We start from the raw sequence: 27824 nt of genomic DNA, 5'->3' as shown, positions 1-27824 counted from the left end.
ACCGTTATCACAACTCAAGAACCATTATAAAACTATTGTTAAATATGTCTATGGCAACAGGTATACTTTTAAGAAACCGTTATTAAATATTAATAACGGTTTCAAACCCGTTGTCCTTGTTTACTATTGATAACGGTTTAGTGGTTCCAAAACCGTTGTTAAATATTATATATGATAACGGTTCATTTCGTTATCTTATTTAATTAAATGTCCAAATTTAACAATGATTTTATTTGGTGCAAAACCGTTGTTATCTTTATCAATTGACAACGGTATTTAACTGTTATCTTTTTTTATTGATAAAACTTTGACAACGGTTCTTCTTGAATAAACCGTTGTAAATGTTTTGAACTGGACAACGGTTATCATTCGTTATCTTATATTTTTGGCTCTTTGAATGGGAGGGAAAAAATGTCAGCAATTATTTATCTAAATAAAACCGTTGTCAAATAATTGTTTGCAACGATTTGTTTTTAACCGTTATCGTTTTTAATTTTTGTTTTTTTTTTAAAAAAAATGATTTTAGCTTGTTCTAGCAACTGCTGAAATGCTATTTTTTCCGCAGCATTTGTAGCAGCTGCTGGAATGCTATTTTTCAGCTGCTGCTGAAAATATAGCATTCCAGCAGCTGTGCACTGCAAATATTCAATCCTGCATCAAAATATTACACCCCGTGATCAATTAAGCCCAGTTTCAAAACAGTGCAAATGGCTTGATCAAAAGCCAAAACACAACATCCTCAAAAAACACAAGAAGCCAATACACAATGGCTCTATATATACACACATACGTACATAAATTATGAGCAAACTATTGAGACTCCGCTAATAAAACAACATAACTGGCCCACATATTTCTCATCTGGTTGATGTCCTCTGGCGAATATTCTGGGGCTTTGTTGAGTATTAGTGGAAACTGAAATTCAAAATATACATAATCAAAATAGATATAATACATGGAAGTATACAGAATTGAACTCAATTTACGCCTGAAATAGTTTTTAAATCACAGTAACCCCTATCAAAATGGTAGAAAGTTTTTCGTTTATAACCTTCCACATGGACTGACAAACGTAAAAGGCGCATTGTTTGTCGTCTAGTGCTTTAGGAGACTATTATATAAATCACACACAAATCAGCTAAATTAGATAATCAACCTCTCGCATAAACATTAATTAAATGATACGAGTAATTATTAAGAATACACTTACTAATGGCATGATAAAATTGAGAACAGTGTTGCTTTCATATTTCCCAAGTGGACATAATCTTTTTTTTTTGCTTCAAAAACATTAATTCATGAATATACACACATGCCATTATTATTTGCATATATATAGCTCAAGTCATACAACAACAAATGACATTATTGAAGGTTGTAAACTTACTCAGTTATCAGCCTTACACAACTGTCAGAGGGTTTGCCTTTGCGAGAGTCAATCCAGTACACTGTTTTTGTTTCCACTTGGATTGCCAGTAGCACCCAATGCTTCCTATTCAATTTGGGACATTGAACTGTTAGTTTATTGACATGCATTTAAGCATGTTAATAATAAATTTATAGAACCGTGATTTATTACAATAATCACGTACTATACATACATATTCTTATTGTAGGGGGCAAGCCATAGTTTTTCGGACGACATCAACCGACGAGCGATACTATTGATTTGTTCTTCGTATGAAATTTTGTGCACAAAGAACGCAATAGGACTCAAGAATCCGTAGGCGTGAATTGGGACTTTCAACTTAGCAAACTGATTATTGAGGTACCTATTACGCCACATGGAACGAAGATTGTTATTGTAATTGATAATTTAAACAAACATCATTATTCGTAAATAGAAATGACTAAATAGTTTTATTAATAAAACTTACTTCATCCAAATCAAAATGTGAACATCTAAATTGTCAAGGTCGACAAATTCCATCAGTTGCTTCAGGTTCAGTACGGCTATATCAGCTGCGCCCATAATTTCCACTTCAATGTTAATCATGAATATATCCCCTCTAGGTGACCTCTTTACAGCCAGGTATTGCAAAGCCTTCAACAAAGCAGTTTTAATTTTTTTCTTATATTCACACGATTCATAATAAAAATCATAAGCAGGCTTGACTGCAACAACTTTCATTGACGTAGTAGTAATTGCGTTAGCTGCCATCATGGCTTTGCTTAACTTCTGCAAATGTAAAGATTAAAGTACTTACGATATGTTAATATTCGTACCCTAATATATTTAAAAAACAAGTAATAATTAACGTCTGCATATAGGTACCTCGGACATGACAACATTGATGAGGTTGTCAGGCCATTGCATATAAGAGCTTTGGGCTTCTTTCACTTAAGTGACCTCCTCATTAGGAATTGGTACTTTTACTTCTCCATACTCGTCTTTATATAATTGGGACACTTCCACTTTCCTGCATTTGTCACGAAGGGGTATACCATGAACCTTAACTTGCTGTAGCCGGTCGTAATTGAACACGTATCCCCTGGCAACAACAACTTTTCGTTTTCCCCGTAAATAGAACAGACGACAAGCCACCTTGCAACCGCCATTCACGTCAGCTTTAATCAATTAGTACACATACATTCACTACCTTTAATAAATTTCATAAGTAAAAAACGTGTATGATATGAATAATTATAAACTAGTAGTTATTACCTTTTTCGGTGTTGAGAAGAACATCTGATCATCAACTACCTCCACCTCATCCTGTGTGACGGCCTTCCTGGCTTCCTCTTCCTCTTCAACTGCCTGATATCGATCCTCGGCTCCTACCTCAGTCTCCTTTGCCATTTCCTTCTCCCTTGCCATGTCATCCTCGGCTTCCTTCAGTACATTAACACTTGTCCATATAACACGTACTGATTTTCCAAATCATATAACACACTATATATAAGACATAAATATTATTACCTCTTTTTTCTCCTCCTCCTCCTCCTTCTCCTTCTCCTTCTCCTCCTCCTCCTTTGCTTCCTTTATGACTTCTTGAACCATATCTAACTCTTTTTCTGACGGCCTTTCCCCAGTTTCCAACATTCTCAGCATCAACCTAGCTATTTTCTGTACCTGTGTAGTAGAAATTAATGTCAGCATATATAGTTATAAATTACGTTAGTTCAAATACAGTATTTATATGGTTACCTTCTTGGAATCATCACCACTTCAAGTAGTTTTCCCAAAATACTTAGTGATACCAATATGCGTTGATACCTCTCTCACACGACCTGGATGCTCTGCTTTGCCGATTGCCCTTGCAAGAATGTCATCACATAATTCAGGCTTCCATTTTCCTTCATGTACCTCCTTCTCATAGATCCTCTATATACAAATAAAACCATTAAACAACTCACAATTATATAACTCCGACCACCAGTGGTAGGAGTGACATATTTATTCAAACTTACAATTTCTCTTTGATGTCCTTATCATATTCAGTTTCCGTCTTTCCATTCTTAAAAGTGTGACCTTCCACCCAAGCATCGTGACGACTGAATTTTCCAAGCTTTGCCCACAAGTCATTCATCACATTGATATCCTCTCAAAATATGTATGATTACTATGAACATATATAATATCCGACTAAAACACCTAATAGTCTAATACTATAAGAATTATGTATTTACAAGTTTCGTCTTAATCAATCTATAACCACCTCATGAGCCGTAAAAGTCGGTCTTTTTCTTTGAAATGTTCGCCTTATTTCTCTCACTTATAGCCTTCGTCAAATAAATTGTATCAAGAAACATAAGCATGACCAAACACTAAACTAAGTATACTTCTTTACTTATTGTTATTAAGTTACCTTAAACTTGCTAGACTACCTATAAGCGATATAACTATCCCAATAGTCCTTACTGACATACGGATACTTCTTTTTTGGTGGTTTCTTGTTCATCTCCTCGGTTTCCTTGTTAAACAAGTGGTTCTCAGCAATCTTTAACTTCCAAGATCCGAGGGCTTCCCCTGTCTTTTTTTTAGGTACTTATCAAACTTTTCGGGGACAATGTAAGCTAACTACATATATGATGAGCATAGTTGGTACAAGTGTTTCGGCTAATACACATATTAAGTAGTGACTTAATTTTAGCTAAAACATTTATTATTGTATGTACATACCTTTATTCTCTTTATTAGCATGGTGTTCCGTATTTTACTCAGTTCACTGATATGCGGCGTACTGAGAGGCACATACTGTCTTACACAATAACCAATCTAACTCGCAAAATACCCGGCATTCTCACTATATGACAGCCCCGTATCTTTATCCCACTGTAAAGGATTATGTATCTTTGAATTTATTTCTTCTAGGGAAACCCTGTGGCGCATTCGACCAGCAGTGTGTTGCAAATTATTCTCATCACCTGAGTCGTCGCCTGACATATTTCCATCATTTCTTTTCCGCTTTTCGACTATATCTAGAGCATAAATTAATAAACAAATAATAATAGTGCATACTTATAATAACAAATAAATCTCTAGAGAGGAGGTTTCATTACTTCTTTAAATAGGAGAATCTAGATTGATCTGGCGGCTGCAATGGCGATGATGATGATGACTGCGATGGCGATGGGGTAGGCTGGTGGTTGAGGGGAAGCTCAATGTTTGAGGATATTATGTGGGGGAGGGGAAGCTCAGAGTATATATATGTGTGAATAATACAACACTTGCAAGACCTTGTTTATTGGAAAGTAATAAACACGGTATAAGAAAAATCGTTATATTTGTTTTCAAATAGACTACGATTTTGTTTGAAACCGTAATTGATTAGTACTATTTATAACGGGTTAGAAATAACCGTTGTCTTAAATATTTTCATTTTGTTTGATCTTCCCGCCAAGAAATAAAGCATCATTTCTATATTCATAACAACGGCCTGAATCGTTATAACTGTACAGGTCCAGAACAACGGTTTAGGTATAACCGTTTTATTTTATATTTTATTTTGTTTGATTTTACCGCCAAGAAATAAAGCATCATTTTTATATAGATAACAACAACCTGAATCGTTATAACTGTACACGTCCTGAACAACGGTTTAGGTATAACCGTTGTATTTAATAATTCATTTTGTTTGATTTTACCGCCAAGAAATAAAGCATCATTTGGTACGATTTTTCCCTATCCCGCCCGCTGCAATAGCAGAAAAAGTTTACAACAACAGTTTGATATATAACAGAAAGACAATAATTACACATGACGTAGATATCTTGATTGGATTGCTGATAATTTTACGGCTGCCGGGAACATTTTTTTGGATTTGATAGTCTCTTCATTAACCCAAATACCTTCATCATGATCATCCTGTGTATATATGTTTTGAATGTTAACATTTTCAACATCATTACCAAATTGCAATATAGCATTGTGATCAAGTCCTTAAAATTCGACGTCTTCATTATCTGGAATTCGACAATGGCAAGATAGAACAACTGACCACTTCTTATCCATAGGATCGGTAACATAAAACACTTGTTTTTCTTGTGACGCTAATATAAAAGGATCGTCCTTGTTTCCAACCTTGTCAAAATATACTAATGTGAATCTTAAATCATCCTTTCTAACACCATTGTTGTTGTCTACCCACTTGCACCGAAATAGAGGTATCTCAAAATCCATGTAGTGTAAAACCAATATCTCTTGAATAACTCCATAATATTGCATTGTACCCAAAATAGGATTTTTATCCTTTGAACTAGCAAAGTATATTGCCTCAGAATCTACGCAAACTCCATTATTTTGCATAATGCTCGCGTCATCTTGAATGCGGGTGTAGAAAGTGTATCCATTGATCGCATACCCGCTATAAAAAGTTACACGAGCATCAGGACCGAAAGCGAGATGTCATAGGCTGGTTGAGCATCATCAATTTGGTTGTCATCATCGTAAATAGTATCCTTAAACCAGTCACTGAATTGCTTGTAATGCTCATTTTCATACCACCTTTCGTTCTTATGAGGGTGTTTTCCCTGAAGGTAACTCTGGTGTTCCACACTGTAAGGCTGGACATGATCATCATTAAAAAGAACGTATGTATGAGCTCTATGTCGCATGTCAGATGACATATCCTTGGAAACACGACCCCTTACACCTTTTCCATTCATCCAGTCACTATGACAATTCGTAAGAGCTCCAATTAACTCATCCAAGGACAGGTACGCGTAACAATACGAAAGAGTTTCATCGATAATTGCTCGCTCAGCAATACACCCCTCTGGACGATACCTATTAGATGTGTAATCCTTGTAAACTTTCATCAATCGTTCGAATGGGTACTGATATCTTAAATACACTGGCCCGAGATACAAAACCTCCTGGACTAGGTGGACAGTCAAATGAACCATGATAGTGAAAAATGAAGGAGGAAATTACATTTCAAACTTACAAAGCCTAGTGATGAGGATGTCCTGCAAAGTTTCCGCTTCATTGGGATCAATGAATTTACTGTTGATTGATTTGAAGAAATGACAAAATCTAATTATAGCATGTCGAACCTTTGGAGGTAGAATGGAACGAACAGCCATAGCTAGTAGTTGTTGCATCAATGTATGACAGTCATGTGACTTTAAACAAGTAAGTTTTAGGTCCTGCAACGAAACAAGGCCTCTAATATTAGACTAATAGCCTTCTGGCACCTTAATACCATGCAAGCATTCGCAAAACTATTTTTTCTCCTTTTTTGAAAGAGTGTGAGCAGCAAGTGGCAAAAAATTCCGATTTCCTTTTATTTTAGATGCCAGCTCGGGCCTAATACCCATCTCAACCATATCATCCCTATTTGCCTTGTTGTTTTTTGTCCTACCCGGAACATTCAGCAGAGTATTGATTATATTATCACAAACGTTCTTTTTAATGTGCATAAAATCTAGGCAATGTCTAATCGGGAGGTCACGCTAGTACGGAAGTTTGGTAAAAAAATATGGTTTTTTTTATAACCACGAGTAGACAACTTAGGTCCCCTCTTTCCATACGTTATCTCAATATCTTTCACTTTCTCATACAATTTATGACCATTCAAAATCTGAGGACTCCCACGTTGCTCAGGACACCCATTAAACGCCTTCTGAAGCTTACGATAATTATGATCAGGGCATAACCATTGACGATTTCCCCTGTACACATGCTTGCGAGAATGCTTCAAATATTCTGATTCAATATCCCCCCTCTTTCCCATGTACAGTATGTCCAGAAAGATCACCGTACGCCGGAAAGTCAGTTATTGTACAAAATAACATAGCTCTCAGATTGAAACTTTCCTTCTTATAACCATCAAACACTGGTATCCCTCTTTTCCACAGAATCTTCAGATCATCTAGAAGTGGTTCCAAATACACATCTATGTCATTTCCAGGTTGTCGAGGGCCAGATATCAACAAAGACAACATCATATACTTCCTTTTCATGCAAACCCATGGGGGAAAATTATAGATGGCCAACACAGTAATACCCGTCCTTTTAGGGACCCGTTGACCGACGTTTACAGAGCGTAGACATCTGTCTTGACCTTCGAAAACCTTACGAGAGATGACTTGTGACGATGTGAGTCTTTGTGAGCTTGTTACTCGATCTAGCTGAGGCTACTCGATCGAGTAGCTTGGGAGCTCGATCAAGTAGAGGTCACCCAATCGAGTAAGTTGGTTACTCGATCGAGTAACGGGTTTGCAGCGGGGAATTATGAATCGTAAATTGTGAAACCCCAAACCATTTCCCTACCTTCTTCCTAAACCTAAATGTCGTCACCTCTCTTCTCCTTCACCATGGTTCACCTCCTTGATGCCTTTATGGGTGAATACACCTTAGGGGATGGGATGCTTGAGTCGGGTAGCGGTCTTGACGCCGGTTTGCTTTGTATAGGTATGTCGTCATCATTATCGTCATCTTTGTTTTCAGTCAGGTTTATAGTGGTAGTAATAGATGGTTGTATAGGTGGTTTTCATGGTTTAGTGTCATCTTGTGATCGGGTGCGGGATTGCTGCGGTTGCTAAAAGTAGGTTCGCCTACTCAGTACTGTTGATTGTCTAGAGAGTTTGTTGTGGTGGTTTGGATGGTTTAGTGTCTTTGTTGGTTGGTTGGTTCTGGTTGATTAATTAACATTGTGTTGGGATTGTAGTTGGTGATTGTTGTTTGTGCAACTGGTTGCGATTGTTTGTCTATGGTTCTCGAGGTGCGTCCTCGGCTGAGTGGAGTCACTTGCGGGAGTGGCTTCACGCCCTTGATTCGCCTTCTGTGGACCCCGCCACAGAAGGGAGTTGCACATTAAGGAACATGGGTTTATCGCTCGGATAGATGAGCGGGGCTTAGGTGGGAACGACTGCGGTCCCCCACTGGCAGGACTGGACCTTCGGGCAGTCAGAGATGTGTGGTTGGTTTGAAGAGGTGTGGTGTGTGTGTTGTTGTACTTGTGATGTGTCTGCTTTTGTATATCTTTTATCTCAGTCACTGACCTTGTGTGGTGTTGTTGTGTTGTCTGTTTGTGTTTTCTCTACCGTGATCCACTATGGTGAGCAGTCAGTCTTAGCAGGTTGATGTATGGATCTTAGATGGGGTTTTGGAGGGATGAGTCTACAACGAGTCATGGGAGATATAGCTTCACATGGTTGATAGTAGTCTTGAGTTGTACCTTTTATATCGTCAGTTGTTTATAATTCACCTGTAATATAATATAAGCGTTCTTTTATCGACATTTGATTACTACTGTCCTCGGGTAACCGAGATGGTAACGCCCTTATCTGCTAGGGAAGGTCTTGTTAAGACTCCTTGGTATATGGGGGTATTACAAAGTGGTATCAGAGCAACGATTTTGGAACCTGTAACAAATGAGCCTAATGAACGTAGTGAGTCTAATAAAATAAACCTGGTGTATATATGTTGGGAGCCCCAGCTAATGCTTAATTTTGGGTGAGTAGGCGCCCTCATTTCAAAATCATGGCCCCATTATGTATAGGCCAGTCACCGGTTATGGGAATATCGAGTCGGGATTTATGTGCTTAGTGTGTATGATGGTTTAAGTTAGGAATAATTGTGATAGAGTCTCTGTAAACGTTTAGTGCATGTAATTGTGATGATGAACTGTGTAGGGTTGTGGTTAAATGGAAGTGTGTGTAGATGTAGTAGAGATGGTGGAAGTGTCGATAGTGCATGACAGTGTTGGGTGATGTGGTGACAATATGAGCTCTAAAGTCTTGTATGTGATGATGATAGTAAGTCGTAAGTTTTGTACTTGTTGGAATAATGCCAAGTAAGTAATCGGAAAATTGCAATGGATGAATTTTTGAGTACTTTTATGATATGGCATATCCAAGCTGAATGATTTAATTGATAACTTGTTGTGTCATGATCGAATTTTTAACAAACTCCGATGATATATGATGGTTTATTGTCATATGATTGCTTAGAGTAGTGTGTGTATAAGTTGGATTGTTGAATTGTTGAATTTGCAAATGCGTAAGTAAATGTGAAGTAATGTGTTGGTTGCAGGTACGAATAAGTTAATGGTATGATAAATCATTTTGCGTAGTGATTGTTATAGATTGAAGTAATATGTGTCTTGTTTGGATGAAGCAGTTGGATTACATTTGAGTAGTAATAATGTGTCGTGAATGAATGAAATAATCTATGACGATTTTCAAATACATTTTGGAATCGACACGAGTTGTTGTTTTGCCGGAATCGGTAAGTAAACTCGTAACTTTAAACCTTGTTCTGAACCTTGCTCGACCGAGTACGAGTGCCTACTCTATCAAGTAGACCTCATTCGATCTAGTTGAGGAGTTATAATATCGAAAAAGTTGAAACTGCCAGCGAAAACTCGATCGAGTAGCTCCAACTCGATCGAGTAGAGGCCACTCGATCGAGTAAGTGAACAGTACACGGGTAAAGACGGGATTCTTATACCCCTTTTTCTATCTTTCTTAAGCCTATTTCTCTTCATATCTATACCCTAACTCCTTCTAAATCTCTCTTGCTCTCAAGTGCTTGGTGCTTTGTGTGTTGATTCTTTGATATTCCTCTTGTTTAATTCATCCTTTCACTTGCTAATCATAGAAGGTAAGAATATTCATCATTTTCTATGTTTTTAATTGATAGAAACATGTAAATTGTTGGTGTTTGCTGAAAAATTCGATTTATATGCATGAAATCTTGCTTGTAAATTGCTGTAACATAATCTAATTACTTTAATGTGTTGAGTATTGATGCTAGAAATAGAAAAATTGACACAATATGGGGGTTTGAATGTACCGAAATTTCTAGGGTTTGGGGATTCAATTTGATTTTTTTTGTTCGTCTTTTGTATAGGAAAAAGGGAAAATTAAGTAATGTATGTTATGGGTAACATGTATAGAGTTTATTTTGATGAGTTTTGCTCAAAATTTTGCCTTAAAACTCCGTCTTAAAAGTGCCCCAAACTGAAAATCGCCCCAAATCTTTTTGATAGTTGTTTATTTGGAAAGCCATTTTGAAAGTTTAATGCTTTAAATTTGCTAGTTGATGTGTTAATTGAGGTAATGTTCCCCATAATTTTCGTAGCTGTAAGACCGTCTGATGAGAATTTCAGAATTGTATACTTGAAATTTTTGGATTATTTGGTGAAAGTGTGTATATAGTAGTTCCTTTTCTATGATTATACGTGAAAGTCAATGTACATTTGAGTAAGTGTTTATTTGTCTATCTAAAATAGGTGTTGAAAACAGATATCGAGACCTATAGTGGGTACCCGTCAAAGTAAGAGGGGGAGGGCCTCTGAGCCTAAGGTTGGTGAGGGGAGTGGGGGACCTACGGTCCCACCTGTGCCGGAGTACCCTACCATCGTCTTTGCTAATTTCAATCAAAGAAATGCGTTTGTCGAGTTACAGAAATGTCGGATGAGACCTACCCGCTGTATTGATGCCACCAGCTTAACGGACTTAGGGGTTGAGACTGATGTGAGGCACATCTTTGAGACTTTGGGTATGACCGGGTTGTATCACCTTAGGAAACACTCCTATGCTTTTCTGACTTTGGAGTTCATGAGTTCTTTTCATTATGATGCGACGGGAAAGACCGTCGAATACCGTCTCATGAACACTAGCTTCTTTCTAACCATGGATATGTTTGCCACCAACCTCGGCCTTGCTAGACCGGAAAAGGTAGCCCTTAGGGACATCCCGACTGAGTGTGGAGCCAGTAGTCTTATGCCTTACTTTACCGGCAATCCCGCCCCCACCTCTAGCAACATGTTGATAAACGATGTTCAACATGTCACCTTGAAGATCTTTCTTTGTGCTTTGACCTGTTTACTATATGAGTGGAGGGATGTGAGTAAGCTTAACCCACACGAGGTGATGTTGCGTGTTGTGTACCTTAACCCCACCCGAGCCCCGAAGTCTCCGTCAGTGCCCCGGCCATAGTATGTGCTAGATTAGCTTTGATGGCCTCTTCTGACACCCGTTTCTTGAGTTGTGGTGCCATCGCCACACGGTTGGCGGAGAGACTGACCACCTTTGAGGCTTCCTCGGTCTATACACCTTTGACCCCGACGGTGCCTACCTTGGACCGTGAGTACTTTCTTGACCAGAAATGGTTGAGAACTTTAGAGGGTGGTGGCCTAGCCTGGAGAGTTTGGGGGATGAGTTGGATGAAGGTACCTGACCCCGAGCACCTTCCTGTAACTGAGCCTTTACCGGCGGCAGTGGTGGCAGCAGATTCTGATGATGAGGAGGAGTTCCCTGATATGCAGTTTTACCTCATAGATGCTGATATTTTGGAGGTGATGCCTGAGCCGACGAAGAGGGATCAGGCTAGACCCGAGGATAGACAGCCTAGAGTGGGGAGAGGTCTGTGACGGGTGAGAGAGAGGATGGCTGAGACCCAGCCAGAGCAACATGTGCCTCCACAGTTTCAGTTTCCCAGCTACCCTTCCTTCTTCAGTCCTGAGATGAGAATGAGCGAGCTCACGGAGAGGGTGTCCACTACCTTGACACTCCGGAACCTCCATGAGATGGCTTATGTTCAGGGCATTGGGACCGAGGCGGCCAAGTCGGTGTGGTGGAGAGGCGTTGGAGATGATAGCGGGGTCTTCCATTCCTATGGCGTGTGGCGGTCTACTTGGGGAGAGCCTACGAGCTACCCCTACGGTTGCTTGGCACCGTGGCGAGTGGGAGCCGATTCTGGCACGGGTTATGTCGTAGGTGGGGGTACAGTTGGAGCGGGCACGTCCGGAGGCGGTGGTGGAGATGAGATGATGGATGAGCAGACTTTGGAGTGATGATGCTCCTTTTATTTCTATCTTGGTTGCATAGATTTGTAGTTGTTGATACTTGTTTTGGTTGGTACATTTGTTTACTTTGGTTTGTATTTTGGCCATAAGGCCATACTTTTGGATGTTTTTCAGAGTTCATATGCAGGATGTTAGTGTCGGAATATATTTCCGGCTTATATATATTGCCAAGGACTTAAAAACTGACGAATTGGGGGATAATGACCTGTGGCTATTCGATCGAGTGCCCCTCACTCGATCGAGTAACTGCAGGGGTGACATCTGGGGTGCATTCTGATCTCGGCCAACTCGATCGAGTAATTGATGAACTCGATCGAGTAAGACCAGCTCGATCGAGTGCCTTACGAGCTCGATCGAGTAACCCTGTAACAGGTCTAGTTCGTTCTAACACTCGTTTGTATCAACATGTTGGTGGTTCATGTTATAATATTTCTTATTGTGGATATGTTATATCATTGTCCTGTCTCAGAGGTGGTTATACATTTCTGCATGTCTGTACGATTTATACAATTCCGGTGATGTTTATATGATTTCGTATGCTCGATCAAATTGTCTCAGGTAACGTAGTGTATAATGGTTATAATCTTTGTTGCATAATTTGAATGGTCGTATAAGAAAGTAATTGATGCCATGGCTTATAGTTGATGATAGAATGTATCATTGCATGGTTCACTTTGCCAATAGTTTCATATATATATATAAGTCATATTTATGTAATGTCAAGGAAGTATCGTGGGTGACATGAGTTAAAATATGTAATATGGTTCGTTCGTAATGTCAAGCTAGAATGATAATCTATCGACATGTATAATAATTAAGTTTGTTTTGATGGTGAACTTCGGGGACAAAGTTCCTTTTAAGAGGGGAAGAGTAATGTCGCAAAGAAAAATGACGTAATTATGACAATTTTTTAGTATTTTTATGACATTTTGTAGTAATTTAAAATGGTTGTTTGGGTAATTTCGTAGTAGTTATTGTGCAATCGAGTAGTAGTTTGTAATCGTTGAATAGAATAGTATGTTGTTCTATCTCGTTTTCAAGTAATTGTTCACTATGTTGTCATGAAATTGGATGTTAGTAGTAAATAGTAGAATTGTTGTTAGTAGAATTGTGTTGTACGTTTGAGTAATATGGTTGAGTTAAAAGAATTGATATGAATGAGTGGAATGGATGATATGTTATTGTATATCAGTAATAGGACTGTCGTTTTTGAGTGTTTTGTAACTGGTAGTTGTTGGCAAGAAATTGATGGAGGAATAGGATGATAGCTGTATTGGTTTACATATGAGTAATAACAGGAGATGTGTGCAAGTAATAGTCGAGTTGGTTGTTCTTGTGTACAATATGTGTTTGGTGATTCAATAGGAAGTTCGTGATTCGATAGGAAGTCGTGTTGTGTAATATGTGCTAAGGTAGATGATGATGATGGTTGATGAACAGTCATAGCAGGGTGGTATTTGTAAATGGTTGTGTTGACCTGTATCGGATGAACAGTGGTGGTTGCCTTGGTGCTTTTGACCTTGTGTCGTGGGGGAGAATGAGTCGAACTTCGAGGACGAAGTTCTTTTTAAGGGGGGAATACTGTAATACCCGTTCTTTTAGGGACCCGTTGACCGACGTTGACTGACCTTATACACCTGTCTTGACCTTCGGAAACCTTACGAGAGATGACTTGTGACGATGTGAGTCTTTGTGAGCTTGTTACTCGATCTAGCTGAGGCTACTCGATCGAGTAGCTTGGGAGCTCGATCGAGTAAAGGTCACTCGATCGAGTAAGTTGGTTACTTGGTCGAGTAACGGGTTTGCAGCGGAGAATTATAAATGATTAATCGTGAAACCCCAAATCATTTCCCTAACTTCTTCCTAAACCTAATTGTCGTCACCTCACTTCTCCTTTACCATGGTTCACCTCCTTGATGCCTTTATAAGTGAGTACACCTTAGAGGATGGGATGCTTGAGTCGGGTAGCGGTCTTGACGCCGGATTGATTTGTATAGGTATGTCATCATCATTATCGTCATCTTTGTTTTCAGTCAGGTTTATAGTGGTAGTAATAGATGGTTGTAATGGTTGTATAGGTGGTTTTCATGGTTGAGTGGCATCTTGTGATCGGGTGCAGGATTGCTGCGGTTGTTAAAGGTAGGTTCGCCTACTCAGTACTGTTGATTGTCTAAAGAGTTTGTTGTGGTTGTTTGGCTGGTTTAGTGTCTTTGTTGGTTGGTTGGTTGTGGTTGATTAATTAACATTGTGTTGGGATTGTAGTTGGTGATTGTTGTTTGTGCAGCTGGTTGCGATTGTTTGTCTGTGGTTCTCGAGGTGCGTCCTCGGCTGAGTGGAGTCACTTGCGGGAGTGGCTTCACGCCCTTGATTTGCCATCTGTGGAACCCGCCACAGAAGGGATGTGCACATTAAGGAACATGGGTTTATTGCTCGGATAGATGAGTGGGGCTTAGGTGGGAACGGCTGCGGTCCCCCACTGGCAGGACTGGACCTTCGTGCAGTCAGAGATGTGTGGTTGGTTGGAGGAGGTGTGGTGGGTGTGTTTTTGTACTTGTGTTGTGTCTGATTTTGTATATCTGTTATCTCAGTCACTGACCTTGTGTGGTGTTGTTGTGTTGTCTGTTTGTGTTGTGTCTGCCGTGATCCACTATGGTGGGCAGTCAGTCTTAGCAGGTTAATGTATGGATCTTAGCTGGGTGCTTGGAGGGATGAGTCTACCACGAGTCATGGCAGATATAGCTTCACATGGTTGACAGTAGTCTTGAGTTGTACCTTTTATATCGTCAGTTTTTTATAATTCACTTGTAATATAATATAATCGTTCTTTTATCGACATTTTATTATTACTGTTCTCGAGCAACCGAGATGGTAACGCCCTTATCTGCTAGGGAAGGTCTTGTTAAAACTCCTTGGTAGATGGGGGTGTTACAAACACAAGTTTCCAAGTACTGTGTTGGGTACTCATGTTTCCATGAGGGTTCATTCCATCTGTGGAGAGCGCTAGGCGCAAGTTCCTTGCTTCTTTGGCGAAGTCAGGATATTTAGCGTCAAACTCTTTCCACTGTTGACCATCCGCTGGGTATCTTAACTTTCCATCTTCAATCCTTCCACTATTATGCCAAGTCAACATTCTTACATCTTCTTCATTCAAATAAATGCTTATGAATCTTGGTATTATTGGAAAATACCACAACACCTTAGCTGGGATCCCTTCCTTAGTCTTATAACGCCATACAGAGCAGCGCGGACAATTTGTTAATTTCTCGTAATCTTTACGGTACAATATGCAGTCATTGGGACAAGCATGTATTTTCTCATATTCCATGCCCAATTCTCTAATCATTTTTTTAGCCTCATATGTCCGACTCGGAAGAACATTACCGTCAGGAAGCATGTCACATAGCAAAGCTAGAAGATCCGTAAAACTCTTATCACTCCACCCATTTGTCCCCTTCAAGTTATATAACTTTACCACCGCGGACAATTTGGTATACTTTTTACAACCAGTAAATAAAGGCATTTCAGATTGACTCAACTTCTCAATTAAATCATCAGCATTTATTTCCCCATCAACCGGTAGTTTTAAAATCATCAAATCCATCATCTTCAGCAAACTTCTCACCTAAAACAACTTCAGGTGTAGGTGAACGATTGTTTACACAGACATCATATCCCCCATACCCTATATCAAAACCAGCAGCTTCAGGTGTATGATTATTTACCTCTACATCAGATTCCCCATCCTCATCCTCTAATTCTCCATGAAAAATCCAACGCCTATAATCTCTACTGAAACTATTATTTTCTAAGTGTGTTTTGACATCTGGGATAGGCAAAACCCTAATATTACCACATGTATTACTAGGGCAGGGGATTGATGAGTGGAGATGAAAATTTTCACTAACGAAATTGTAAAATTCAGCAATTCCATCATTATAAATGGGATAACCAATTTCACCATCAATCATCCAAGTACGACCCATATATAAGCCAGTAGATATGAAAATGAGATTACCTTTTTTAAGCTATAAAGATTAATGACGACAACGACGCCAAAGATGACTTGTTAACCATCGGTCATTCTATTATTAATACCTTTGAAATTTCATTTATTTTTAGAGTTGCATAATTTAAGACGGTTCTTATAAGAATCGTTGTAATTGTGCATGCATGCATGAGGTGAATAATGGTCAAACAACCAATAATAATAGGGCATGCAATGGTAAACTAAAATCACAAACTTTTCTGTTTTCACAGTGGATCTGTTTTTACAACTGTTTTAAGAAACACCATTGTTAATTGGTGTAATATGACAACGGCTTTAAAATAACCGTTGTTGATATATGTAATATGTTAACGGCTTAACAAAGAACCGTTATCATTTTGTCTTATTATTATTATAACGGTTCCAATTCTTATTATCTTATTATGCCGTTTCCATTCTTTTTTATTACTATAAGTAGAAAATTAGTCATTATAATATTTTATTTGGTGGATTGCCTTTGAGTGTAAGAACTTAATTAAAATGTAACAAATAACATAAATAATTAAACTTTTATTCAAATAACCACCATAATCAAAATACAAGTCATAATGTCAAATAATAATTAAAGACTTAATTAGAATCTGAGGAAGTATTAGGATAGTCTTCATGCCCAATTTCAGCATAGTTCAATTTGTAGATCGACTCTTCATCATCAGCGGGCAACGTAGGTGGAATGGCCTCTTTCTCCCATGACATAGGCACGGTGGCAGGAATGTGATACCTCCTGTAATGTGCCAGCAGATGATGATCAACATGGGTCACAACCTATAGATAAGGACCCTTTTATCTACCATCCGAATAGAAGTCCTCTTTCCCCGCATCTTTCCCCGCAAATCTAGCCCTTAATTTTCTTGCCTGATGAAAACTATCATGGCAGTTGGCTTTGCAAACTCGATAAAAGTGAAGCCTATAAAACCTTGCTTGTTTTTAGACACAGGATACACTTTTTTAACCGCTGTGAAACCGGAGTCATAAAGCATATGCGTCAACCACCCAAAATTAGGCTTTAAACCCTTTCCATTCACATCATAACGAACCAGGAGATTATGGAGAATGCAAGTAAAAGGCTGTGCGTAACGAGAACGTGATTGTAGCTCCGATACACCAGCCATATTTTTTTAGAGAGAAACTAAAGAGTAAATGTTTGATAATTTACATTTTAACCTAAAACATTATAAAGACATATTTATAAAATTATTTTGGTCAAATTGAATATTATTGGTCAAATTGAATATTTATTAAAGTTATGATAAAGTTTTGCATGCAGTGGTCAAACTGAGAAGTCTAATCAAATAGTGACAACGGTTGAATTGAAAAACTGTTCTTTCATAATTGAAAATGATAACGGTTACAAGAAACCCATATCTATAACATAACAACGGGTACCACAAACCGTTGCTGGTGCTAATTTAGTATTGGTTTTTGAAATGCCATTTTCTTAAACTGGTAACGGTTGTCTAACAATCGTTGATAAAAGAGATTTTATAACGAGCTTTTGGAAACGTTTTTGATAACGGTTTGTTAAGTAGCCGTTGTCACATTATAATAACAACGGTTTTCATGGGAAACCGTTATTCTCATTATCGCGGTCTAGGTTTCCGCCAATATTTGGAAAATGGTAATCTAACTGTCGTTATTAAATGCATTAAACCATTGTGATATGCTCATTACTAATTGCCAGATTTGGCGTAGTGGAGGCAAAGGGTTTCTGTGAAAATTATGGGAAGGGGCAACCGAAAGATCGGTTTTCTATTACGCGATTGTCGGGTAGAGAATGGACTCTTGTGACATCGGTTATAAAACGATGTAATGTAAATACAACTTAAATAAATTAACATCGGTTTAAGAAAATCGATGCAATGTAAATAAATTAACATAAGTTTTTATATAACCGATGCTAACAACTGATGTAAATAACTGAAATAAAATAAATAACAGCGTTTTTTTTAAAAACCGATGTTAACAACTCTATTATTATAGATTACATCATTTATATTAAGAAGTGATGTTATTATGGCGATGTCAATAGCTCTTTTTCTACTAGTGCGGGAACCGTTATGTCCCGAGAGTCTGGCCAGATTTAGACTAGGACCGAGTCTTTGTAATTATCATTGTCGTCCTACCAGGGGAATTATATTTAATAAGTAGTAAAGGTCTTACTTGGTTATAGATATTATCACTGTTTGGATGTGAGAGTCTTGGTCCTATCAGATACTAGAGTTGAGATGCAAACCTTTTAGTTGCGATATGATCGCCGGGATTGATGTTCCCATCCGTTCTTATGGTGAGATGCATGCCATATGTATAAATGTGACATTAGTAGCCACGTCCCGTGCAATGTTTGTTAAGAGGTTTTCAAAGTAATGGCTATGGTTCCCATTTTCGTATTTTGTATTGATTGATCTCTTATTTATCTACTTCATATGATTTGGATTCTAAATCTCATATCTATGTCATATTTCCTTGAAATGCGTGCTTTTGTATAAATAACCGTATTCTTATCTTTCATATTATTTAATTATCTCACATGAATAGTTGAGTCTTTATTATTCTAATGTTGATCTATCTCGTTCTATCTCATTTAATTGCCATAAATCTTGATGTTCATGTCCTTTGTAGGTATCTTATAAGATTTACCTATTTGAGTTCTTTGTTATGTTTGTTTCGACAATTTGTGGCTGGAAGAAACTTGAGTTACTCCCCACTGTTGTGGCTTTCATGTTTACATGAATGACAGGCTTGTGAAGATGCATTTGTGGGGTTTAGACATGTGAGCTAGCGAGCACCTTGGATTAGTAGTCTGTTTACTAGGATAGCTTAGACTCACCCTTTATCGTCTTGTCATTCAAGGGATATATTTTCCCCATTTTGACTATCACGTTTGTATAAACTTAACTTTATTTCCGTATTCTTTATCTATGTTGTAGGTTTTAATGAACCCGCGCTTTAAACTTTAAAAAGTTTTAAAATTTTCCTAAAATTCCGCATTTTCTTATTGTATTTTCTAAGCTTTATTGCGGGGGATCACAGTAGTGGTACTGTGCTAAACTTTCTGGTTAATCAATCTAAGAACACTAATAAACTTGGATTAGGTTATGAATCTCGTTCTGACTTCAAACAAAACAGTTCACCAAACCGTATTGTTTGGGTCCCAGAACAGAAAGTTAACATACCTACGGACTATTCAAAACAGAACGACTCTAGTACTGCTGGCTTTAATAGACTTGAACCCAACGAAAGGGACTTTCACAAGCGTAAGTATGTGGATCTACCTGATTACATCATGTGCAAATTTTGTGGTAAAACAGGACATGTATTTAATGCTTGTAATAAGCAGTTAGGTCACTTGGAACAAAATTTTAAGATTGTCAAGAAAATGTTGATTTGAAAGGACTTATTAGCACAAGTGACTAACCAAAAGGGACCCAAATTAATTTGGGTGCCCAAGTCCAAAGTATAATTTGTTTTGCAGGCTAAAGTGAGAGGGAGCAACATGCTTTTATCATAATAACTTTCGTTGCTCATGGTGCATATGGGACAATATTTTTTTCCCTCTCACATAGAGCCTACAAAGTGGAGGTGTGAAACATGAATTGGTATGGTGTTTCAAGTTTATTCACACTTCAAGTAAGGATGGTAAGAACTTCTCAACTGTTAATCTTGTATTAAACAAATATCATGGAAAGTATAAAAGGGTAGTTGGTATGTATATTCTTAAGCTCTTGGCTTACTACCTATTATGTTGTATTCTTCATCTTGGTTATAAAGATATATCTAATATGATTAAGCATATGTGCAGATAAAGAAGAAGAAGAAGAAGAAGAAGAAGAAGAAGAAGAAGAAGAAGAAGAAGAAGAAGAAGAAGAAGAAGAAGAAGAAGAAGAAGAAGAAGAAGAAGAAGAAGAAGAAGAAGAGAAAGCCTACGAGGAGTTGATGAGTAAAACCAAATTGAAGCATGTTAGACAGTCCACTGAACTGTTGTGATAACATCATTCTCAAGAAAGGGGAAATAGAACAGACTTCTAAACTGTTTTTATCATGAAAAAGGCTCAATTCTGGGCAGAAGCCGTGAACATTTGTTATATTCATTATTATGCTTCTATTAGAACTATCCTTAAGAGAACGCCTTATGAGCTTCTTTATGGGCGAAAGCCAAATATATCACATTTCCGCTGCTTTGGATACAAAAAATTTTGTACACAATAATGGCTAAAATTATTTGGAAAAATTTAATCCAAGAAGCGTTGAGGCGGTTTTCATAGGATATTCAAAAGAAAGCAAAGCTTATAGAGTTTACAATAAGATAACCATGCACTTTGAATAGAGTGTGCATATAATCTTTGAAGAAACTAATGATCTCAATGCGGAATTATAGGATGATAATGATTTCGAGATTAGATTTGTAGATGATGATCCCCTCGAGTTAGAAGAAGAGCCCTTATTGTGGAAGAGAACAAATAATGCTGAAGATTCCACAAATTCAGGGGGAACTGAACTGAATATGGAACTATTCGCTCAGGAGAAATCTACGAGTGCAGTTGAAAAAGAACAGACAGACAAACAGTTTAATGCAGATACAAACCAGACATCCACTGGCTAAGACGAATCAGGAAACACAAATAGGGAAGCTGAACAGAATCAAACAGACAACAGTACTGTTTGATCTACGCCTGAATCACAGATATTTGTTCCTCAACGTTGGAAGCATCAAAGCTCGCATCCTTTGGATAATATCTTGACCAATATTCATCAGAAGAGCTCAACCATAGCCACCAAAGGAAGTGAATACATTGATGATACTCATTGTGGCTCTCAAATTCTATGGGTAAGACAATAATTATGGGATTAAGGTATGATTCTTAAGTTTGTGCTTATTCTTGTTATAACGCGAGTGGAATTAGTTTTTCAAAAAAAAATCCCGCTTAAGATTTCATGGAAAAATCTTTTGAAATTTGTCATCACTTTCTTCGGGATAATATAGAAAAAGGGAACATATGCTTAAAATTTTGTAAAACTTAAGATCAGTTGTCCGATATTTTCACTAAACCATTGGCTAGGGAACAATTTGAGAAAATCCGATTAGAATTAGGTCTTTTGAATAATGGCTCATAGTCAATTTTCTCCTAAAACTAATTCCTCGATGATTGACTAGAATGGAGTAGTTGTGATATTGAGTCGGTAAATTCTTCTTTTCGGTATTGAGCTTGGTTGTAGTCTACTTACTCTAGTCGTTCGTTTCTTTAAAATCGGCTAGTAATAAGTTGACGTATCTTTTGAGTTGTTACAATGATTACATATTCATTTGCAAACTTGGCAAAAAAAATTTAACCGTATCCCTTATCAACCTTACCCATATTCCTTAACCAAATCACCGATAAATATTCCCTCATCTACCATATTTACCTCCACTAATCTTTTTACCTAAATAAACCTTCCCTCCTCCTTTCAAAATTACCAACCAAAATTAAACACTCGTCCAAACCGTAACCCTAACCCTCTCCCTCACTTCGTCTTTATCGATGGCGAAATAAAACCACCCTACCCAAAATAACCAAACCCACCGGCTTAACTCAACACCCATTTCCTTTACCCGAACCCATCACCTAGCCAACCACCATCTCTACCCCCCTATGCAACCATTCCCGAGCAACTGGCTACGGAAAACGAGGGTCCCTAAAATCGTGACACACAACCTGATGCCTCTACTGTTTGCTTGCCAAAATCGAGTTCAAAGAGAGTTCATCGCAATCATAAAAGGGTTGTGATTGACAAAATTGCGGCTGAAGAGGGGAAACAAACAGGAAAAGCTCCAGCGACAAAAAAAAACGAAGAGGGTGGGATTGAAGCTTGTGAATGCCCTTGCTCCACTTGATGTTTTACAATATTTTGACCCAAATGCTTATATAAAAACATCCATTCATCCCCAGATCATTGATGGTAGTCACCAATTTGTATTCAATTGCATTCGTCGTACCATAACTCCTTGGGTGTATTCTAAGGGAAATTGCTCTATTTCTGATTTGCTTCTGATCATGTATCACGTTATGAAGTCTAAGCATGTGAATCTTGCCTCGGTTATATTTCTTTATATAAGAGACGTGCTATTCGAGGATAGTCTTTGGGTGGCCATGGATGATAGGATGAGAAATGGTTTACTACGTAAGATGCATATTCGAGTTACGGATTGGCTTGAGTGGACAGGGTTATGATGTCGTCGTGTATAGTACATCTCATGGGACTATTGACATTGTTCGTTTTCGGTTTGTTCTCTCGGAGGAAGTGGCCTGTGGTCTCGGGATGATTGTGAAAGGGGTGGTGGCTATCAACAACAAACTTGCCCAACCTACCTCCATTCACATATCCTAGCCTATTTACCTTAGCCTTATTCTAACCTTACCTTGTCTTAGCCCTTTTTATTTTGCCTACATCATTTTGTTGAATATGTTTTCTGTTGGTACTCTCATAGATTGTCTTGTACTTATTATGATGATGTTTATCTGACTGTGTCCGGTAGCTACTTCATTGCCTCTTTGACAGTGGATGGATGCATTGGCTCTTTTTTACCTTCCTTCTCCTTTTGATGATGTCAAGAGGCGGAAATATTAGCGGACTTATAGTGCTTAGTAGCTACTTTGATGTAGACCTTTGACTATGGTGTTTTTTCTTTTTACGTTCCCACAAACCCAGTGGTTAATATTATGTTTGCTGATCTTAATAGCTCTTGTATGTTTCCTATTTTCATTGTCATGGAAGTTAATGTTATTGGTCATTGTCTTGGCATTCTTGTGTTGAGGGGGAACATATGTCGTAAGGGACTTGCCATCATCAAAGGGGCAATTTGTTGAACCACATTTGTTGATGATGACAAGTCCTTAAGCATTCCTTACCTCCTTAACTATTGTGTGTTGGCTGGACATGAGTTGTAAAAGGTTTGCAAGGACTGAGCTCTTTCATGGAAAAAGGTTGAAGTATCGGTCAAGTCTTCGTCTTTGTTATCTAGCTAATTTTAAAGGTGAGAAGCTTAAGCTCTGCTCGATTCATCTGAAATGAACAGTCCCGAAGGCTGTTCAATTCAGTGCAAGTTCATAAGGCACGATAAATCCGTTTTCTGAATTTTTCGAAGTAATATCTTTTTATGGCTAAAATTTTTTTGAACGAAATATTCTAATAGATATCCGTCCTTATCCTTTCTAAAGCTTGCTTGATCAACAAGGAGGATATCATATTAGAATATTCTTAAAATATAAAAAGATAATTGGTTAAAAGGAAAAGATTTTTCATATCTTTTATTTATCCTATCTTTGCCTAAATTATGGAGATTTCTTTGACTATCATTATCTTCTATAAACACTACTACAAAAGTAAGCTATTGCAACATTTCGACCGCAACACTTAGTTTCTGTGTTGCGATTTACAATAGAAGAATTAGCTATGCAACACTTTTAGTAAAAATGTTGCATAAAGTAATCTAATGCATCATTTCTATAAAAATGTTGCATATTATGATAACAAATGCAACGTTCATGCTCAAATGTTGCCGTATTTTTATATTTTTTTTTTGCTACGCGGTTAATAGATTAGTGAAGTTAGGTGGGAAGCAAAAAAATAAACTTTCGAGAATACGCTACTTTAGACTTTAGCAAAACACAAATTCTCATTATAGATGGGAGATATCCGTCTATAGTTATAGACGAGTCAAATATCCACCCACTTTAAGATAAAATAAAATAAGTTGCGTGTGGTAAAAAACGCCACCACTTTAAGATATTTGATCGTCTTTCACTTTTTACTTTGACGGATATATCCGCTATAAAATGAGACTAATTGTTAGCAAAAATACACCGCTTCATCTTCTATTCATCTTTATCAAAAAAAAAAAAACCCCGCTGAAGCCCTTTTGTCTTCTTTCAGGCGATCTTCATCTTCATCTTCATCATTCAGACGATCTTCATTTACGTTATACTGAAGCTCTTTTGTCTTCTTCTACGGACCATCTTCGTTATGCTGATTTCAGTACAACGCCGTAAAATGTAAGCTTTCTAATTACGATTCATCTTCTAATTTGTTTCAATTATTCTCATTTTTATTACAAATAGGATCTCATTTTATGGCGTATTATTGTAAATTGGAGAATAACTTTATGAATTTCGAGTTTTATCATGCTTGAGTTTGCGTAAGATTGGCTGAGTTTTATCATAGTTGAGTTTGGGTAATCTGAACATTCAATTTGTTGAACATAGTAACCAGAACGTACATCTTGATTCATTAATTGCTTTTAGATTCCTGAAACTATAGAATGTTAATTCGAAAGATGTATTTAATGGAACATCTCCAAACAATGGGAGAAGTCAATAAAATATCATTATCAAACACTGGAATTCTTATCAAACTGGAAAAACTTCAACCTCAGTCAAGGTCAACCCTAAATGTAAACAAGTGGTTTTTTAACCTAACTATGATGATTGTAATGGATGTTGATCTGATACTTAGGATGATGCTAATGTGAGGGGGATCTTGAAAGTAGCTGCTTTGTTGGTGATTGTGTAGTTTGGTGTTACTAGGTTGCTTTCGATTTGATTTCGAAAGCATGATAACAATTTCAATCTACTGGTTAGTTTAGACATTATAGGATTTGAGGTAGTATCCAAGGGGAATGATAGATTTATCTTCATTGATCTGAGTTTCTGCCTCTATACTTTGTCATAGTTTTAGTGTTTAGGGTTCTAAGCAATGCTGATTTGATTTGGCATATGACAGATGCTACTCCGTATATATTCTTGGTGTAATAGAAGCAACTGTGTCATTTTTCATGCTATTAGGTTTCAACCCAGTTCGTAAGTGTCACCATGTAATGATTTTACCAGCTAAGTGAAGACTGATAGGCTAATCTAATGCTGTAAAAGATGAAATATTTTCTCAGCCCTAAACATTCAGCAATAGTGAATATTAAGCTAATTTGAACTGATTGATGATCAAAGATGAGCTAGGAGTTTATGATTTTGCATTACTAGTGAGCTAAGCAATAGTGAATAGGATGCTAATCTTAACTGACTGATGATTGAAGATGAACTAGTGTCTATTAATTAATATAGAATAAAAATGATTCTGGAACATCTGCAAACAGAAGAGGGATATAGGAATGTTTAACCTTGTTCCTTATTAGTATATTAAGAGAATGTATTACTAATAATTCTTTTGATGGTGGATTGTTGTTGGCCTCGTTTTTAGTGGCATCATGTTATTTATGAATTTTTTTATTGTATGCTAATTTGTCAAGGCTAATCCCCTTTTATACGTATATTGTCTCTTCATCAAGATACAAACCATGATTGATTTTGATAAGTCTCCTTATTATTATTCACTCTATAGTGTGATGAAATGAGGCAAAATGTATTTTTTCGTGCCTGGTTCCCTCTTGTTTACTCTTCTTACTATTGGGTGTTGCGGCTATGCAATGGTTGGGTTGTAGGATAGTGTAATTGTTGTTCTCTATTTCGCAGATGATGTTTCTCATCTTACTCCCAAAGCTGTTAACAAAGATGGTGAGCCACATGTTAAATTTTCTCTTATTTTTTGTTTAGAATAAAAAAATTATTATTTAACCATTCAACAATATAAAAAAAACTGCAGTATATGTGTTGAACTTCTGACTTCAGTTAATTGTGGGTGATAGTTGAAATTTTAAGTTCACGTATCAATTTTGAGGTAGCGTGTTTCAATAGGATCAATAGCCTATTCATTCTAAAAATATCATTAATATGTACCAGATCTGGTTTCTCACACTTTAGTTTGTTGTTAATCACATCCATATTTAGGTACTTTAGTCTTGATTCATGTCATTTTGATTCCCTTTCTTGCTATATTTGTTCTTTAGCATGGTCAACTATTTTTGTTGGATGGATCACTTAGATAGGCAAGGTACATTGATCTTTCTTACCGCTTTAACTGCAATGGACGCTTGGTGTATCTATGTTACTTTTAGAAAAGCAATATATTATCTTGATTAAAAATGTTTAAGCATCCTGTTAATTAAGTTACACAAACCATAGTGGATGTATTTTGAGCATCGTCTTACCTCCCTTAGCCGACATTACTCCTTTGTTTTGTTTCTTGGGTGAAGGAATTGGATTTAGGGGTGGGTACTGCCGTCTGCCGTACTGGGTAGTGAAACTGCTGCCGATTTTGTTGTTATTTTAACTTCCGCTCATACCTTACATTGGTTTTCTCAAACGATTTTCGTGTTTCTTTTATTGAAATTAGCTTCTAATATGAAATACTATTATAAGAACTATGCACACTTGTTTTGCTTTTGGATCATGTGCCTGATCCATTTTACTACATCTTTTACTGATTTAACTTTGGTTGCATTATGGGAAGAGTGATACAAATAGGATGGTGCAAGATGGTGTTTGTCTATGCTATATGCAAGCTACTGAGAATGTTAGACCATTTTTTTTTTGCTGCAGGTATATATAGCGTAAAGTGTTCGACTTTGATGCATGACTGATTAGGAACTCGAGTTCCTACTTGTGCTCGTTGGGACTGGTTTATAAGCTGAAAGAGCTTTGAATCTTAATTACAGGGGAAGGTGATTATTACTATTGTGGTGGATATGGTTTGCTAGAAACGAAAGGAATGCCTTAGCTTGCTCCACAGGCCTTCAAGTGCTCATTACCAAGATTAAGCTAAACATCAAGACGCGGCTTAGATTCTTCACTCTATTAAGTTAGCAAGTTGTATTTTAATGCTATTACAATTGTTAGTATAAAGAATACACGCTCATTACAAAAGAAAAACAGTGTATTTGCGTTTTTTCTTGGAATGAAATTATCTCCCTCTTGCCCAAGTGTTGCATTTTTTATAGAAATAATGTTGCGTTATCGACATCAAAAGTGTTGCATCTATTTGTTGATTGTGTTGCTTAGTTCAATAATAAACTGTTGCAAATGATTTAAGAAAGCGTTGCCATTTAAATAACAAAAGTGTTGCAGTTGCTAGGAAAAAAGTGTTGCAGAAAAAAAGTGTTGCATAATAAAAAAAGGCGCAACACTTTGTTTAAGTGTTGCTTTTGATGAAAAAGTGTTGCACTAAGTGTTGCATTGAGCTATTGCAACGAAGCTTTAGGCAACACTATTAAAAATGTTGCTTAAAGTATAAGGCAACATTTTTAAGACATTTTGCAACATTTTCATGGTGTTGCTATTGCTTCTGTTTGTAGTAGTGAAATAAGGCATTTGTGATTCAGAAATTTTAATCTTTTGCACTTGACAATTCCCACGTTTAAAAGCATACACTTTTTATAAGATTTGTGAAATTTGATTTAAAAGAAATTTTATCTTTGCAAAAGTTTTTTTTGTGCCTTAGAGAATTTGTTTCGAGTGTTTAAGTCTTCTTATCTCTAGGCATATTTTGTCCTCCATTATTCCAAGTTGAGAATCGTATAAGGAGACAAAAAAAGTTGTAATTTTCTTTTTGTGAGAGAGTGTTTTTGGGGTACGAGGTTGTACTCGAGTCGCACG

The 27824-nt window shown here is 37.3% G+C and overlaps 1 long non-coding RNA gene across 2 annotated transcripts; it reads left to right on the top strand.

Annotated features, from left to right (window-relative positions):
* The first annotated feature begins 24142 nt into the window (after positions 1 to 24142).
* Positions 24143 to 27148, top strand: LOC141627168 (uncharacterized). 2 transcript variants are annotated; one of them, XR_012536726.1, is made up of 2 exons: positions 24143 to 24335; positions 26772 to 27148. It is a non-coding gene; the product is annotated as an uncharacterized LOC141627168 (long non-coding RNA). The 2 variants fall into 2 exon arrangements; XR_012536725.1 differs by lacking the exon at positions 24143 to 24335 and adding an exon at positions 25713 to 25847.
* The last annotated feature ends 676 nt before the right edge of the window (positions 27149 to 27824 follow it).

Source organism: Silene latifolia, chromosome Y (genome assembly GCF_048544455.1).
Source record: "Silene latifolia isolate original U9 population chromosome Y, ASM4854445v1, whole genome shotgun sequence".
Lineage (NCBI taxonomy): Eukaryota > Viridiplantae > Streptophyta > Magnoliopsida > Caryophyllales > Caryophyllaceae > Silene > Silene latifolia.
This window is presented reverse-complemented; position numbering and strand designations above follow the sequence as displayed.